Source organism: Saccopteryx bilineata, chromosome 7 (assembly GCF_036850765.1).
Source record: "Saccopteryx bilineata isolate mSacBil1 chromosome 7, mSacBil1_pri_phased_curated, whole genome shotgun sequence".
Lineage (NCBI taxonomy): Eukaryota > Metazoa > Chordata > Mammalia > Chiroptera > Emballonuridae > Saccopteryx > Saccopteryx bilineata.
In genome coordinates, this window is record NC_089496.1 from 40,066,953 (window position 1) to 40,077,020 (window position 10,068).

Consider the following 10,068-nt stretch of genomic DNA (forward strand, 5'->3'; position numbering starts at 1 on the left):
AGGACCTGGGTTCGATTCCCGGCCAGGGCACACAGGAGAAGCGCCCATTTGCTTCTCCACCCCTCCGCTGCGCCTTCCTCTCTGTCTCTCTCTTCCCCTCCCGCAGCCAAGGCTCCATTGGAGCAAAGATGGGGGCTAGGGATGGCTCTGTGGCCTCTGCCTCAGGCGCTAGAGTGGCTCTGGTCGCAACATGGCGACGCCCAGGATGGGCAGAGCATCGCCCCCTGGTGGGCAGAGCGTCGCCCCCATGGTGGGCATGCTGGGTGGATCCCGGTCGGGCGCATGCGGGAGTCTGTCTGACTGTCTCTCCCTGTTTCCAGCTTCAGAAAAATGCAAAAAAAAAAAAAAGAAAAAAAAAAAAGATCTTGCCTTTGTCCTTTTTAATAAATGGATGCTTGCAATAGTTTATAAGCTTTAGAAGCACTCAGTAATTAACCCTTTGAGTAGTACGAACATTCAGGTACATCCTCGTGCCCCTGACTATCCAGAGTACGATCTTACATGTGAGGTTTCCACACAGTGATGAGCTCAAAGCAGATCAGCAGGGCTTGGATCCTCAACCTTCTACCATGTGTGGAGGACAGCTACCTGTCCTTGAGCTCATGAGAAGAAGCCTGAATTCTAGGGCTCTGTACACTTAACACCCTGTGCCACTGCTGGGGTCACCATAAGGTGACGGATCCTCTCGTTGCTTTTTTTCTGTAGATGATTCATGATGAAGAAAGGTCTCAGCATGAACTCAAAATTTCCGCTGCCTCCCAGAGCAAGTAGTCTGTGTTCAGGAAACATCTCTTTTGATTCCAGCCACCAGAAGCTGATTATGCTTAACCCACATATGCTCTTTGCAGAGCAAGCCTTCCCAGGCAGATAAAAGCCATGAAATTTCATAAGGACTGTAAAGTGCTAAAAATTTGGATGGCAAATGCACAAAAACTGCCATCAATATCCTCAGGCTTAGCGCCGCTATTAATACCAGGCGTACATACTATGACTTTATTTCCTCAACTACATAGATAGTGCTTAAATGTATGGATTTATTATCACATTTGGCATATTTTATTTATAGCATAAGAAAGGTGAAACATTCTGCAGCATTGCATGTTAAGATTAGGATTTATTGTCCAGGAATCCTTGAACAATTTTATCAAAAGCCCATTTCTAGGTGGTGTTTTTCTGCAATAAATCATAGAGCAAGAATCTATCAGTGGACACCAGGAAGAGATAAATGAGTGTAGAGGAAAGAGGGTCATCACAGATTTTTTTCTGTATCACGACCTGTCATTGGCAGAAATCCATTTATTATGGTTCACACATGATTTTTTTACCTACTCGCTATGTTTTCTGTTTGGGGTGTTAGCTAAGATAAAATGAAAACCTGGCAAAACCTAAGCCAGCAAAATCCATGAAGACAGACATAACTTAAAGATTATGAGACACAAAGAATATCAATTTCTTTCTCCTCCCTTCTAGCTGCGACTTTTTATTTTTTTGGAAGTGTCTCTTTAAAATGTAAGTATTTTAATTTTTAAAGTAGTACAATAAATGGAAAAGCAGGTTCTGTGGCCAACTAGAATTTTGCCCCAGGGTGTACTTTCAACAGAAAAACAGAGGGGTGTCTAGTAGTTGCTGAGTAGGGTTCAAGCACCCCCTAAACTGAGTTTTCCATCCTTTTTTACAGGCCCTATCTTATTGAATTTTTCATCAACACTCTGTAATTTGGAAAAAGAACAGGTACACGAAGAAATACGGGCTAAATGTCAGGCTAAATAGGAGAATAATCACCGTGAGGTTGTCGCCACAACTACACTTGAATTTACATTTGACCTCAAGAATTCAATAAAATATAGTATGTTGTATTTTTTTTTCTATATATTTATTTTTGCACTGTCTTTCCTGCACCAAGTTGTCTAGGCTAAGAAAAATCTGGCAAAATGTGTTCCTAGCTTCTAAAAATGAAACACACTAGCGAGTATGCATCGAATGAATGCTGTACCTCCACAAGCATACATAAAGCAGGTGTGTGATTTTAGGGAGCTGAAGGTCTCCCATCGCCACATTTTCTGGAGAATAACCGTACATGCCGCCGTAGAGTATCACTCTCCCTCCACGTGTCTCCCAAATGGGCACTAGCTTTATACATAATATAGATGAGCAACAGAGAAAATACAGGTGCATGATAGCTTTTCCCATGTGTCACCCATACCGGGTTTCTTCTGCTAAGGAATTCAGAACAACCAAAGGTTCCTGAGAGGGCGAGACAAGCCGTCCATATAGGGGACACATAACCCTGCACAACAAGCCTGAACTCACAGAGAGGAGTCAGTAGCAAAGCGCAAGTAACTGCTTCCTTCTTCAAATACAGTTTGCCTCTCTGCAGTGCTTGACTGGGAGAAATTAGATAGAATTTTTTAGTTGTAGGTCAAGTACCAGGGATTAGATGAGGCAAGTAAAGTGATGACCTGGGGGGCAAAGTTTGAAGGGGGTGAGGTTTGGGGTACCCAAAAGCTTAGTCATCAAAATAAATAATATTTTAAGGACATGTTTTAGAATTAAAATTATTGCAAAAATCCATAATGAGTAAAGTATCAATATTTTAAATAAAGACAAGCTCAGTAATGTTGATTTTTCTTTTTGCTCCAATGTGGTCGTTTTTTAACTTTTATTCTAGAATTGTAAAAGAATTGTGCGCCACTGTTACCAACTTACAGAATTCAACTTTGCAAATATTTACCATTACCAGTGAGTTTTATACCACCCTTTTATATTTTTATGAGGTTAATTTGTGTCCTGTGCTTTCACTTCCATTCAAAGAGCTCTGTTTAGCATTTCTTATAAGGCAGGGCTCATGGTGATGAATTCTTTCAGCTTTTCTTTGTTTGAGAAAGTCTTTATCTTTCCTTCATTTCTGAAGGGCAGCTTTGCTGAGTATAAAGTATTTTGGGTTGACAAGTGTTTTTTTGTTTTTGTTTTTAATATTTTGAATATGTTATCCTATTTTCTCCTAGCCTGAAATGTTTCTATTGCAAAATCTATGAAGAATCTTATAGAGGTTCCCTTGTGTGTAGTTTCTCTTTTCTCTCTTGCTGCTTTTAAAACTCTTTCTCTTTGGCTTTTGACAATTTTATTATAATGTGTCTTGGTGTGTCCCTATTCTGGTTCAAACTATTGGGAGTCCTTTGAACTTCATGGATCTGGATGTCCATTTTTCTCTCCAGGTTTGGGAAGTTTTCAGCCATTATTGCTTTAAATATACTTTCTGCCCTTTATCTATTTCTCTTTCCTTCCTGGAATTCCCATAATGCAATTTTTTATTCTGTCCCATATGTCTTATAGACTTCTTTTACTGTTCTTTTTTTTAAAATTCTTTTTCATTTTGCTCCTCTCACTAGATAATTTCTAATGTCCTATCCTCCATGTCACCGATTTTTTCTTCTGCATGATCAAGTCTGCTTTAAAATTCTATTCAATTCTTCAGTTCAGTTATTGTATTTCTTACCTCTAGAATTTCTGTTTGGATTTTTTTTTAATGATTTTTGTTCTTGTACTTCATTAATTTGTTAAGAGAATTATTCTGATTTTTTTTTGTCTGATAGTTCATAGATCTCCATTTCTTTAAGATCAGTTATTAGGGCTTATTAGTTTCCTTTGGTCATATCATATTTGCCTGTTTCTGTGATACTCAATTCTTTATGTTAATACCTGTACATTTAAGTAATTGGGTTTCTCTTTCAGACTTTAATGGTTTGCTTTGGTGGAAATGAATTTTCACCATTAAGCTCAATTTGGGATTTTGGACATGTTTGCTGGTAATGGCCTTGGGCAGAAGGGGCCTGCACTTATGGCCTATTTTTGGTCAAGGTAACCATTTGAGTTCTGAGATTGGGAATGGGAGTGTATGGCATTGGTGGAAAACAGTTGGATAGGACTTCTGTCTGGGTTCCCTACCCAAGTGAGACTGTAGGACGGGCTCCCTGGTTGCCTGGTTCCCTGGTCAGGCTTACCAGACTGTTGAGACTGGGTACTATATTGAGTTATAGGCGGGGCTATGAATGAGCAGCCATGCTCTGTAAAGGCAGCAGGATGGGACGCTTTGAGGACCTAAAACAGGCCAGAGTAAGCACTAAATTCCCTGGTCAGGTGAGGCCACCCATTTTGCTATGTAGAGGGGAAAGTCACTATAAGCAGGGTGTTGGATGGGCTGCTTGGTTTTTCAGGCACTCCAGTTAGGTTTTCTGGTTGGACAAGCTGGGGGCTGTACTCACTAATAAACCAGGCTACAAATTCGTTTCCCTGCCCAGACACAGTGGGAGTAGCATCTCTAAGACCAATAAAGCTCTTTGTTTGTTGTCTTAACTCAAGCAAACCCATGCCCAACTTGGCCAAATAGGTCCAGTGGCTTTGCTCTGCAAACTATTCATTCTGTTTGCCCCCTTTTTTTTTGGCTCTATGACCACTGAGCCAAATAGCTCTCTGTGTTCTCACCAACTCTTCTGGTCAAGTGGGACCCAGAGCCATGGCAGGTAGGTGGAACTATATCTCAACTCCCTTGCCTGGGTGGGGAAGGGAGGGGATACAGGCAATTCTCAATATCTCCACCAGGCTCAACATTTGGGAGAGACCAGGAGCTACCCTCAGCCTTGTCTGTGAATCAGTCATCTTACTTTTATGTAGAATAGGAACCCTTCACACCTGGAACTGGCTTTGCTCTGGGGGTAATCCGGTCTTTCTGCCCATTGCTGAGCTACACAACTTCCAGGTGTTTCTGCCAGTTCTTCTGGTCAGATGTGGCCAGGAGACACTCTCCATACCAGGTGGAGCTGTGACTCAGCTCCTTGGCTTGACAATGTGTAAACCAGGCTCTAGCACTAGTCAAACTTTGTATTGGAGGATTTGAGTCAAGCACACCTGTACCCCATCAAGTTCCCTGGCCACAGTGTGCCATCAACATGGTTCTGCAGATGGGCAGAACTGCTGGTTGGTTTACTCCCGGGGCTCTGCAGCTATGAACTTGATCTGCCAACATCTATGTGCTGGTTGTTGCAAGACCCTCCCCATTATTTTTTGTTTTGTTTTGTTTTGTTTTTGTCACAGTTAGATTCCCAGTAGTTGAGCCCTATAGATTCCCCCGCAATGTCCCTGGAACCAGATCAGAGTAATGTTCCCACAGAAGAACCCACAATGCAGGGGTGGGGGATTTATTGTCGCCCTGGGTTCTCTTTTCCCGCAGGAGGCTCTGGGGAGACCTCTCTGCTTGGTGTTTGCACTGGCCGGGCTGGGGGGCGGGGGCAGTGTGTTCAGTGTGTCACCACTTCTCCTGCCCTTCCTCTGCGTCTGCCTTGGTCTCTGTGGTGTGGGAGTGCTTCAGCTTCACCCCTGTGTTCTAAGATTCTCTCAGTGGTGTGTTGTTTTTCAACAATAGTTAGTTCTTACATGGGGGCGTGAAGTCAGGAACAACTTATGTCACCATCTTGGTGATATCACATGCCAATTATTGTCTTTGTAACTGCAATGTTTCCGCTTTGACAAGTTGGACATCTTCTGGAAGCAGGAGTTTATCACATGCTAATGTTGTGAAGGTTGTGCCTGGGAGCATAGCAGGGAAGTTTATGGAGGAGTTGGTTCACAGGTTCTAGTCCTGGTCTACCAGTCATCTGCTGGGCAACTTTGGGCGAGTCACTTGACTTTCCTCAAAGCAGTTAACTGATATATAAAAAGAATGTTGGGAAAAAAATAAAGGTTTTGTGATAGATCTGGAACCTACCATGTTAATAAAAGACATCTATATTAAAATGAATGACATGGTCATGAAATTTACTTGAGGTTAATCTGAATCATTAATTACTTTGTTTCTTTTCTTAATGAAAAGATTTTATTAGATCCACTTTCCAATCCTTTCATCTGGACACCAAAGAGGCCCTGAAGTCACCTGAGGGCCAGCAGTCACTTCTGTTCTACCCCCACTACAATTACGTCTGTTTTGAGAATCCATCTATGCCTTTAATAAACACCATGCTCATTTCGGTTCTTAAAATATGTTGTGACATTAGATGACTCATCTTTTCCAACCAAGCAGTCTCTTCCAATGGGGATCCAGGTAGAACTAAAACTGAGGAAAAGGATCAAAGACGCCAGTCATTGCCAGTCGGTTTTGGAGTAAAGCCCATGAAAAAGAAGAGTGAAGGCAGCAGCTTTACTTCACATGTTCATCTCAGCCTCCTCTGATTGGCCTTGCTAATCAGAGTTGACCCTAAAATTGGAAACTTGACATTTCATTTAAATCCTTTGCTTGATAATTATCCAATCTTTTCCTTCAGCATACCGTAGTAATTCACTTAAAGAATCTTGACACTCACCCTGGCCGGTTGGCTCAGTGGTAGAGCGTTGGCCTGTAGTGCAGGAGTCCTGGGTTTGATTCCCGGCCAGGGCACACAGGAGAAGTGCCCGTCTGCTTCTCCACCCCTCCCCCTCTCCTTCCTCTCTGTCTCTCTCTAACCCTCCCACAGCAGAGGCTCCATTGGAGCAAAGTTGGCCCGGGCGCTGAGGATGGTTCTGTGGCCTCTGCCTCAGGCGCTAGAATGGCTCTGATTGTGGCAGAGCGATGCCCCGGATGGGCAGAGCATCGCCCCCTGGTGGGCATGCCAGGTGGATCCCGGTCGGGCGCATGTGGGAGTCTGTCTGACTGCCTCCCTGTTTTCAGCTTCAGAAAAATGCAAAAAAAAGAATCTTGACACTCATTTTTCTCCAAATGTTCACCAATATCTTAAAAGAGGGAGCGTGCCCAGTTTCTTTGGCATCAGAGAGGTACTTTCTGAAAAGAATACATAATTATGAGTTTTAAACAATAGAAAGCAGATATTTTATTTTTTGAGAAGTGAACTATCCTACCAAATAATCACACTTAAGGTATCTGAAGAAAATCTAATTGTGTGTGTGTGTGTGTGTGTGTGTGTGTGAGAGAGAGAGAGAGAGAGAGAGAGAGAGAGAGAGACTACACATGGGTATGTGAAAATTTGGACCTTTCTCTTCTCCAGTGACCCTAGAACTGTGTCTGTTGTCCTTTTGTTGTGACCCCTGGTCCCCATCTACTCTCCTCTAAGCCTTATCATCAGAACAGGTACTGAAGCCTTTATATGCTCACTCTAAAAACTGAGTTAATAACCCATCAATCTGATAATCCATGTGGTGTTTGATTGTAGGGCCAATGGAAGATTTCAACTACTTTACCATTTAAAATAACTTAGTTTAATTGTTATAAAGAGAGTGACTGATAGAAACAGAGGAGCATACTGACTGGACTCAACCCATTGCAGGGTGTAAATTAAAGGCTGTCTTTGGCTGTTTTAACTTAGTCCAAACATTTTACACAATTATTTTCTCGACAGTGTAGAAGAATAGAAGGAACTTGCTTCCTTTTCCACATATTTTTTTCTTATCATCTCTGACATATGTGTGTTGGAGGGGGGAGGCCGAGAGAGAAATTTATTTCCCTTTATTAGTTTGAAGAATTAACATAGGAATGTAGGTTATATGGTTGTCTAATGCATCCCTCACGTTAATTTATCCAGAAATCTCCAGTTGGCAATAAAACATTATGAATCAAGAGGCCCTGAAAGTTCCCTTTGCTACCAAAGAAATGATGCTGTGTCTTTGGAAGTGAAAATAACGAAAGAAATGTTCTTAGAAAATGATGGTTTGATTACTCTGACCTGTGAATTGGTTTTAAGGTAAACAACGTTATACGCCGAAGAAATGCGGACATGTCTTGTTATATTTTCAGCTTCTTCAGCTGCCCTCTTGGGCTAACGTTGAAAGGATCAGAATGAAGCTTGCCTTCTGTGTGTTTTTGAAACTTCCCACCAATCAGCCTCCGAGAAAAACGCACTGCCGTATCATGTTTCTTACACTTAAAGATCTAATTGGGATATTGTTCTGTACATGCTGTTAGACACTAGTGACAAGAAGAGTCCTAGCCCACATTGGCCAGGAGCCAATACATACCTTCTCGGAACAAAGTGCAGGATAATTAAAGCGCAACTACTGAGAGGCACGCAGAGCACACGAAAATAGCCATCAATAGAGCGCGGAGAGCATGCTCCTGGGGAAGCCCGGGCGCTCGTTGCTACATTCACTTTTCTTTTCAAATACAGTTCATCAGAGGTATTTTCTTTTTTTCCCACCTATTGCCTATTTTGTAAGAAGTTCTCATTTATACATATATATAAATTAAACTAATATTCCCCCTCAATCATCTATGCGAAATTACCCAAAGAACACCGTTAGGAGGTCAAACATATATGATTTCATAAAATGTAAGGGAATGGAGGGCATTTTAGAGACTTCATTTCAATTACAAATGGAGAACTAAGAACTAAATAAAATGTAGGGGGTATTTTTACATCAGTCACAGCCCCTATTCAAACAGCCTACTTAAATATGCACAAGCCTTTCACGCAGAGCCGCTCAAACACCCTGGCAAGGCAGGTTCAGCAAGTAAAGCAGGAAGGAGTTGGGATTGTCTAAGACTGCACAAGACCCAGGATAAGTGCGCTTACCTTTCTAGCATAACCATTTCAAAACAGTTTTCCCATTCATTTATTTTCAAAACCACAATGTCGTGCAAATCATTAAGCATTGGGAACCTCTGAGTAGCTGGTTCCTACAGTGCAGCCTAAAGGATTTACCCTGGAACTTGCAACACCACTAAAGGGAACAGTGCGTATAAATCCCTTTCACAGTGATGGGGAAATGGGATCCTTAGAAAGCTCCATCCCTATTCAATGAAACCTGCCAATTTTTTAGTCTTAAAATACGATTCTGTCCACAGGGCAACTTCAAAATGGTTTCTCCACATTTCTTTAGATCATGTGTTAAATCAAGGGCTGTTCAGCAGATACCACACATAAGTCATCTAGATTTTATTCCTTCTCTTTTTATAGAATGCATTTGCAAGATCAATTTCTGATTGTGAGGAGCCCCCTTGACCAGGTTTAACTCACTCGCTGGCTTTTTTATTTTGGCTCGCCTTTTCCTAAGTGGTTCCCGGGAGATGCGATGACGGTCTAAGTTCACTGCACAATCGCCTGCCAAGGTCAGATGGAGAGTCATAACAGACAGACGTCTATTTATTTATACACGTTGCTGTGCTATGCTGAGTTAGGCTCAACACATTCAAGTTTTTAAATCATATAACTTGCTTTCCAATCCGCTTCCTCAAGACAGCTGAAGGATTCGAGTCAATAGATACTCTAATGTTGTTGTTGTTTTAAATTAAATCTCTTTATAGGGTCACTTAATGATTGTTAGGCTGCTTGATGCAGCCCCCAGGTGGGAGACTGTCTGCAAAGCATAAAGAATGAGCTTCTCTCCCTCTGCCACAGGCTCTGCTGATTTACAACCACTTTGTGTTTGATGTTGGACAGGATAATTTCATCAGTCTCCAACCCTTGTGATCACGTCCCAAAATGACTCGTCAGGTGAAGCCCCTGCGGAAGATTGCCTGTCACCTGTAGGAAGTAACTGTCTCCTGTGAGTACTCTTTCCTCATAAATGTAATCATCTGTTAGTTATTCATTGAGCTATACTTCATGGGCTTGATGGAGTGACGAGGGCAAGGGACCAACTTCTTGCTGCGAAAATGCTTAGAAACAATGCTAGTGCGTGCTGAATTTTGCTTTCCCCCTCTCTCATCTTTTTCTAATGTTGGGCGGAGGAGTGCATATCTGGGTTCATTTGTGAAAGTTACTATGGAAAACATCCATTTGAGGACCTTTAAGATTTTTTTTTAATTTTTAAAAAGGTTACAAGTGAGGAAATGCTGTCAGGTTGGCCTGATTGTCAGCTCTTTATTCCTAGCCAATCAGTATTCCAGAATAAATCAGTATTCCAATGAGGTGACACAGTTACCTGTCTTGCACTGTAAAGCCTAATTTAGAACAAAATCATTTATATTTAGGCATCATGTTTAATTTAAGCCAATTCCTACTTAGCCACTTAATTCACTCATTTATTGACCCAACATCTATTTAGCTTCTACTTTGTGCTAGACACTAGGCATATAATGGTCACCAA